The sequence below is a fragment of the Mus caroli genome, unplaced genomic scaffold, assembly GCF_978045245.1.
Source record: "Mus caroli unplaced genomic scaffold, Mus_caroli_1 scaffold_18, whole genome shotgun sequence".
In the NCBI taxonomy this organism is placed as follows: Eukaryota; Metazoa; Chordata; class Mammalia; order Rodentia; family Muridae; genus Mus; species Mus caroli.
Window position 1 is genome coordinate 70,452,534 of NW_028227273.1, and position 8,756 is coordinate 70,461,289.

General features: G+C 45.4%; 1 pseudogene; it reads left to right on the plus strand.

Annotated features, from left to right (window-relative positions):
* The first annotated feature begins 6,832 nt into the window (after nt 1-6,832).
* Nucleotides 6,833-8,553, plus strand: LOC110283959 (calcium-binding protein 39-like pseudogene; annotated as a pseudogene).
* The last annotated feature ends 203 nt before the right edge of the window (nt 8,554-8,756 follow it).

Here is an 8,756-nt window from a genome sequence, read left to right on the forward strand (position 1 = left end):
CCCTGAAGCCTCAAGTCCTCGCCTCTTTCAAAGAACATTCTAGAGTTTACTTTGCCCCCTTACTCAGGCTATGTGCACTTGCTTTGACTCTATCCTCAGGCTCCCTGTATCTTCACCCTGATTCTTTTCCTGATCTCTCCAGTCACTCTGGTTCTGTTCTGTTTCCTTGGGGTCAGTGCGCCAGAGCTGTGGTTGTCTGGTGGGCAAAGCTGTACCCCAGGGATCTGGGGCTTGTAAATTCGAAAGAGTTATCCACCTGTGCTGGTGCCAAAGGACGGAGGGTCATGGAGAGCTGCTGAGGCCTGGGACCTGCTGAAAGAATCGGAGTCCCTGAGGAGAGGTGAAGTTATAGCCTCAGTCATAGATCCTAGGATGTATTTATTGACCAGACTGATGTAAAAGTTTTGATGAGGGGCTGGAGAGATGGCTCAGCGGTTAAGAGCCCTTGAGTTCAAATTCCAGCAACCACATGGTGGCTCACAACCATCCATAATGAGATCTGACTCCCTCTTCTGGTGCGTCTGAAGACAGCTACAGTGTACTTACAGATAATAATAAATAAATCTTTTTAAAAAATGTTTTGAAGGCCTGAGGAGAAGGCTAAATTGGTAAAATGCTTTCCTGACAAGCTGAAGAAGTTGACTTTGCTTCCTAGAATTCATGAAAGGAAGCTGAGAGATGACCCAAATGAATAAAGCACTAGATGCACAAGAGAGAGAATTGGAGGTTAGAGTCCCCAGCATCGGGAATGGAGTGTGGGAGCTGCCTGTCATCCATTTACTTCAGAGGCAATTTCATAGCAAGCTGGCTGCTGAGACTAGCTGAGTCCGTGAGCTCTGGCTTTAATTGAGAGACCTTGCTTTGACAAATAAAGTGAAGGGTGACCAGGGAAGACATTTAATGTCAAATTTGGGCCTCTACATGCACACATGTACAGTCACATGCAAATACACATGCATACACTCTCCCAAACACAAATAATGTCTTCAAGGTACTGGAGAACACACTAAGATGCAGACCCACAACCAAAGGATGGACCTAGCTGGGCAGAGCACAGTGCCCTCCCGAGCCAACTGCTACACACACAGTTGGGATGTGTGCATGTAACATGGATGCACACGGAACATGGATAGACAGAGCTACTTTGAGATTCCCTTTCTTTTACTTTAAGACAGGGTGTCTTTGTTTAGCCCTGGCAGTCCTGGAACTCTGTAGACCAGGCTGGCCTTGAACTCACAGAAATCCTGCCTCTACCTCCTGAGTGCTGGGATCAAAGGCGTGTGCCATCACTGCCCAGTGATATTCTCCTGTGGTCATATCTCCCCCAAAACATTAAATTCCAACTGGAACCAAAAATCAGAAGCCACAAAGACCTTTGACCCTTATTACTGCAACACATTTCGATTCTAGCTAACGAGAAACCATGCTCTTACAATGAAGCTTGGTCCAGTATTGTTCACACCAAAGTCAACCGCTTCATAAACATACCGTAAGTCTAATTGTTCTCTGCTCCAAACAGCAGATAACGACCTCAGTGTTGGTCCTCTTACCTTATAGCATTCCTTTCAGGTAACTGACTGGCTTGGACTTTCAAAGTATACCCGGAGGTATACTTCCTCTAGAAAGGCTGCATGCTTGCTTGCACTAACAGGGCCACTGCATGGATAAAATGCATTAGTTGTTCACTCCGAGGCACAAATGCATCAGTGTCTCATTAAGGAAGGAAATCAACGCTCTTCTCCCTTGGTGTTTTTTTCAACCATGAGTGAGTCCAGGTTTGAATTCTCTACTTCATGCTGCTGTGCCTTCCATCCCCTGTCCATGAGTCTAAATCTGCACCTGTCTGAGGCCTGTCTTGTAAATCTGTCTCCAAGTCTATGCTTAACAAAGGGCTTCTATCTATCTATCTTCTATCCATCATCTATCAGCTATTTAGTTATCTATCATCTGTCATTTATCTATATATCTTTTATTTATTTATTATTTCTGAAATTGTATTTTAATTACAATATTTCTCCCTTCCCTTTCCTAGTTCCAAACACTCCCATATACCCTCCCTCCTCTCCTTCAAATTCATGGCCTCTTTTTTTTTAATCAATTGTTATTGCATATGTATATGTATTGTATTTGAACATATACATATATGTGCATATATTTATTTATAGATGCATATATATCGTCCTAAATATAACCTGCTGAGTCTGTATAATGTTACTTGAATGTGTTTTCAGGGCCGACTGGCACTGGAGAACTAGCTGCTGTGCTCTTCCTTGGGGAGGCCTGTCTCTCCTGCTCCCAGTTTTACTGCCTATAGCTCTTGTGGAGGGCTGAGGCCTCATGGGCTGTATGCCCTGTAGTTTGGCATTTTCATTAGTGTCTTCATTTTTCAGCTCATTTTGGCAGTCATGATGATGAGGCTTCATGGGTGTAGCTCTGATGTTACTACATCTCAAAGAAATCTCGCAGCAAGGTCCTTGATCCTCTGGCTTAAAAAAAATGATTAAGTCAATTTATTAAAATAGTTGACTTAGGCCGGGCAGGGTGGTACACGCCTTTAATCCCAGCACTTGGGAGGCAGAGGCAGGTGGATTTCTGAGTTTGAGGCTAGCCTGGTCTACAAAGTGAGTTCCAGGACAGCCAGGGCTATACAGAGAAACCCTGTCTTGATGTCTTGAACCCCACCCCCACCCCCAAATAGTTGACTTAGACATCTGCAATAGTGACTTCAACCTCCTCTCCTGGCTCACTACTGAAGGAAATTATATTTCGCAATCTCAGAAGGACTGTGTAAGTCAACAAGTCTCTTGGGGATGCTCATTTGGAAATGATCCCATGTCTTGAAACCTCACCACAAGGTGTTTCTCCCTAACATAGTATTTTTCATTAATTATTTGGAAAATGCATACAATGTAGCTCAATCAACTCACTCCCATTCCTTCTAGGCCCATCCTTCCACACACACACAAAACCAAAAAACACAACCCCATACCAAGTCGGGTTTGTGTTGCTAATATACTCAATGAAGCATGGTCAAACTCCCAGTGGCCAGAATCTTAAAGACAACGGAGTCCTTCCCTGCCTACCCCAGTTATCAGCCGTTAACCGCGAAGAGCTACATACACTTACTTCAGCATCCCTATCAGAAAATCCTTTCTTTCTTTCTTTCTTTCTTTCTTTCTTTCTTTCTTTCTTTCTTTCTTTCTTTCTTTCTTTCTTTCTTTCTTTCTTTTGTTTCTTTTGAGACAGGGTTTCTCTGTGTAGCCCTGGCTGTCCTGGAACTCACTTTGTAGACCAGGCTGGCCTCGAACTCAGAAATCCACCTGCCTCTGCCTCCCGAGTGCTGGGATTAAAGGCGTGCGCCACCATGCCCGGCCTGTCGCAGAATCTTTTAATCCCTCTCTTTCTCAGCTATGAGACTGCAGTCATGGCTGCCAGGGCATAAGAAGCTCCCTTGCCCATGGATGGCAGCATGGGCTTCCGTCTGCATCGTGGACATTAACCTGGTCTCCTCTCCGGTGGCAACATGGATCACGAAAGTAGAGCAAGGTTCCAGTGACAGCACTGATCATTGGACATCCACAGGGCCTCCCATGGCAGCATGGGACATAGATCATGTATGACTTCTGGCTGCAGCACTGACCATGGAAATACCTCGAGGAAATTCAGTTCAGAAAGTGAACCTCTCTCCATCTCAGACATTCTGTTGCTGCTCAGAGTCAGGGTGATGGTGGGGTTGGGCAGGGTGATGTTTGGTGACAGGACCCATGAGGGCTCCAGGCTGTTGCGTATCACCCTAACAGTACTCCAAGCATCGCCATCCCGTTTGCATTCCTTGGCCCCAGCTCTCCTCCCCTGCACGTGCACAGTTGCTGGTAACTGGAGCCTCCTGGCAGAGCCCCATTCTGTAACAACATGCTCCGTTGTCTGCTGTGGTCTTGCTCCCCTACCTGTCACAGCTGCTGTGTCAAGGTTTTTTTTTTTTTTTCTTGTAGCGATTCTCAGTGTCTTGTAGGCATGTGCACTGGTCCTTTCAGGTTCTTTCCTTGCGCCTCCGATCAAGTTCACATACTCTAACAACTTCACATCACAGCTGGTGAGCGTGATTCAGATGCAGCGCATCTTCTCCTTAGTTCCCACAGGTGTCTTTCCAGGATCTTTAAGATTACGGCTCTGGTGCAGCTTTCTGACTGACTTGTTGATGAGTCAGGACGGAAGACGACTGAGCAGAGCTCTCATCCATGCACGAACCACCACATCTTAGAACAAGGCTCAGATGCATGCGTGAACCACCTCATCTTAGAAAGCTTCTGGCTCTTAAAGTCTGAGTTTGAAGCCAGTGTGGTCCACATAGTTGGCTGTTCCTGTGTGTGTGTGTGTGTGTGTGTTGGGGGAGAATCTTTTAATTTAGGACAAAATCTTAATTTACTATGCAAAATTCCCTTCTTTTTTCTTTTAATATTATATTTTGCACATTGATTTAAAAAAATTGCTGGGCATAGTGGTGCACGCCTTTAATCCCAGCACAAAATTTACTTGTTTTATGTATATGAGAGGGCACCAGATCCCACTACAGACGGTTGTGAGCCACTATGTAGTTGCTGGGAATTGAACTCAGGACCTCTGTTAGAGAGGTCAGTGCTCCTAATTGCTGAGTTATCACTCCAGCCCCTAAATTCCTGGAGTGGAGAAATGGCAGCAGTTAAGACTGAGTTCAGTTCCCAGCACCTACCCAGTGGCTCACTACCAACCTATAACTGCGATCCCAGAGCATGGGCCAGCCTCTTCTGATCTCTGCAGGTACCAGGCAAGTATGTGGTTCACTTGCATACATTCAGGCAAAATACTCTTACACATAAAATAATAAAATAGATAAACTCTAAATATTTTTAAAAGTTTTCTATTTTTTTTTTAGCCTTCTTCATCAAAAATACATTTACTCCAAAAACTTCACATTGCTTCTTGTTTAAATGACTTTTAATACTTTTTATATTGTATGCATGGGTATTTTGCTTGCAAGTATGTCTGTGTCCTGTGTATGTGTCTGGTGCCTGTGGAAGCCATAGAGGGTATCCGATCCCCTGGAACTGGAGTTACAGATGTTGTAAGACCTCATGTGGGTGCTGTGAACTGAACACAGGTCTCCTGCAAGAGCACAGTGCTCTTACCTGCTGAGCCATCTCTTCAGCCCTGAAGTTTTTTTAAAACTATTTTTTACTTATGTATATTAGGGTGTCAGCCTGTCTGTCTGTGCATTGGGTATGGAGAGGTGCCTGTGCCGTGTGTGTGTGTGTGTGTGTGTGTGTGTGTGTGTGTGTGTTTGCTTGATCCCCTAGAACAGAAGCTTCAGGCTGTTGTGAGCCACCATGCGAGTGCTGTGAATGGAGACTGGGACCTCTGGAAGAGCAGCAAGTGCTCTTAACCACTGAGCCGACTCTCCATCACCTACCCTCTCAACCTCTTCCTCCCTTCACTCCAAATGCCACCCCTTCCTTCTTCAAGTCCTCTCCTTTTATTTTTTTATTTATTTATTTATTTTTGGTTTTTCGAGACAGGGTTTCTCTGTATAGCCCTGGCTGTCCTGGAACTCACTTTGTAGACCAGGCTGGCCTCGAACTCAGAAATCCGCCTGCCTCTGCCTCCCAAGTGCTGGGATTAAAGGCGTGCGCCACCACCGCCCGGCGTCCTCTCCTTTTAATTGATTGATTGATTAGTTTTTATTTTGTAACACCTTTAGTCCAGTTAGTATTGTCTGTTGGGCAACTGGGCATGCTCTGGAGGACTTAGTGGGCAGGGGAATGGGGCAGGAAAAGGGATCTAATCTGGATGTTCCTGGTACTGCAGGCCTGGTGAAGGCAGGCAGAGAGGTGGCCTGACAATGGAGCTTGGGGAGGTAGGGGACAGCATGCGGCTCAGAGCATTCTCGTGTCTTCTAAAGCACTAATAACAATAGTCTTGTGCCTCTGCTCTCACTGGCTTGACCTTGCACTTTTGCGGATGAGTGGAGCTACAGTGAACTCATCTGTGCAGTGGCCGTGTGCAGAAGCCAGCCTTTCGCAGCTCTCTTTCCCCTTCTTCTGCTCCTCCCTTCTTTCCATCCCTCTTCCTCAGTGCTCCCCGAGCCTTAGTCCGGGGCTAGGGAGGAGCACACTTGAGTCTCAGCATTAACGGCTGCCCACTGTACTGGGAAGCTTCTTGGGATGATGAGAGCAGCCCAGGCCTGTGAGTTAACAGTATTGTTTTCTTCTCTCTGGCCTATGGGTTCCTGAGCCATGGGCTTTTAACACCAGATTTATGGGCGTAGTGGTGCAGCACTTTCCTCCGATAAACATCCGCCGCCGTGAAGAAGAAAGAACATCAGGAGCTAAGGTTTAGTTTAAACCTGTAGTGGCTGCTTGGAAAATGAAGATGCTCTTGAAAAAACAAGAAGAAAAAAAAAAAAAGAAAGAAAGAAAAGAAAAGAAAAGAAAAGGAAGATGCAGACTCCAGATTGGAGGCTTATGTGTTCGTCATGCAAGGGCAACATACTAAAGGAGAGACATGACTGCCCTGAGCAGTGACTGAAAACTGCAAGCCCTGGAACAGATTTGTGGAAGACAAGGGACATCCAAGCATTCCATATTGGAAGAAGAGACTTTGTTTTTGTTTTTGTTTTTGTTTGTTTTTTTGAGACAGGGTTTCTGTGCATATCCCTGGCTGTCCTGGAACTCACTCTGTAGACCAGACTGGCCTCAAACTCAGAAATCCGCCTGCCTCTGCCTCCCAAGTGCTGGGATTAAAGGCGTGCACCACCAAGCCAGGCCTAAGAAGAGACTTTTATACATGAAAAAAAAAAATGCCTTTGTTTAGTAAATCACACAAAAATCCAGCAGAAATTGTCAAAATTCTGAAAGACAACCTGGCCATTTTGGAAAAGCAAGACAAAAAGACAGATAAGGCTTCATCAGAAGTGACAAAATCTCTGTAAGCAATGAAGGAAATTCTGTGTGGAATAAATGTCAAGGACCCCATCCCCACCCCCAGAATCAGTGGCTCAGCTGGCACAGGAGCTCCACAGCAGTGGGTTGCTGGTGGCACCAAAAAAAGATGTGACCCAGATATTCAACACCATCCTGAGAAGACAGATTGGTACCTGGTGTCCTACTGTGGAGTGCATCAGTTCTCATCTTCACATCCTGTTTATGCTTCTCAAAGTCTGTAAAGGCCCACAGGTTGCCTTACAGTGTGGTTACGCAGAGAGAGTGTTTTCTTTTTTTTTTTTTTTTTTTTTTTTAAAAGATTTATTTATTTATTATATGTAAGTACACTGTAGCTGTCTTCAGACACTCCAGAAGAGGGCGCCAGATCTCATTACGGATGGTTGTGAGCCACCATGTGGTTGCTGGGATTTGAACTCTGGACCTTTGGAAGAGCAGTCGGGTGCTCTTACCCACTGAGCCATCTCACCAGCCCGAGAGAGTGTTTTCAACATGAGCCACTTGCCAAATCGTCCTCTTCTCTAATCAGTCAGAGACTTCTTCAAGTGTGTGGCGCTGTCCACATCTGATATTGCTTCAGATGCCTTCGCTACTCTCAAGGATTTGTTAACCAGATACAAAGTGATGGTAGCAGACTTCTTAGAAGAATTATGACACTAGTTTTGAAGATGACGAGAAACTGCTGCAATCTGAGAACCACGTGACAAAGAGACAATCTTTAAAGTTGCTAGTTGAGCTGATCCTGAACCGCCACAATTTCACCATTATGACCCAGGTATATCAACAAGCTGGAGAACCTGAGACTGATGATGAACCTGCTTCTAGACAAAAGTCCAAACCTCCGATTAGAAGCCTTTCATGTCTTTAAGGTGTTTGTGGCCCTCACAAAACGCAGCCTATTGAGGAGATTCTGTTAAAAAGTCAGCCCAAACTCAATGAGTTTCTGAGCAGCTTCCAGAAAGAAAGGACAGATGGTGGGAAGTTGGCTGATGAGAAGCACTACCTGATTAAACAGATTTGAGACTTGAAGAGAGCAGCCCTGCAAGGATGGCCCTACCCTGACAGCCATTTGTCTCCCCTGTCCAGTGTGTACAGTGCTGTTTCAAAGTCTCTGTTCTTGGGAACGCTTTGGAGGTCCTGTCTTTCTCAATTGATTATTCAAGGTAGATGAAATAAAAACATTTGAGTGGAAAAAAAAATATCAGCCTAAAATAATATATTCATTTTAATCAAGTCTGTGATTGCTCATGGTCAACCATTATGTTAACCATTGATCAAAATCAGTGTAAGTCCAGAGCTGGACCCTGTGTCACCCAGGACATCAAGTCAAGGAACAGGCAATGAGAGGGGACCCATCTGCTTTTGTTCATTTAGACAGGCTTTTTCAGGCACTGAAGAGATGGGAGACAGGACTGCATTCTCTGCTCGGTGTGCACCTTCCTTCCCTGCCTCTGCCTCCCAGGTAGTAAGTGGTACCTGACTTATGTAAGTGGCAACAGGTGCCCACCATGTCTGACCTATGACCCATGCCCATTCCAACTCTTGAGGGCTAGTCTGGGAGCAGCTGAGAGCCAACTGAGATCAATAGAGGTTACAGAGACAGAGAACATCCATGGGCTGTGACTCTCTCAGAGGAGGACTGCAAATAGGTGGCTGTAATCAGCAGTGCTCTGACGGCATCTCTGGAGGGTCAATGAGTGTGAAGATATTTCACTAATAGCTGTTGTTATGGAAAGAATGCTTCATGGTGACTGTTTTGAGAGGTGGGTCACAGTAGGTACA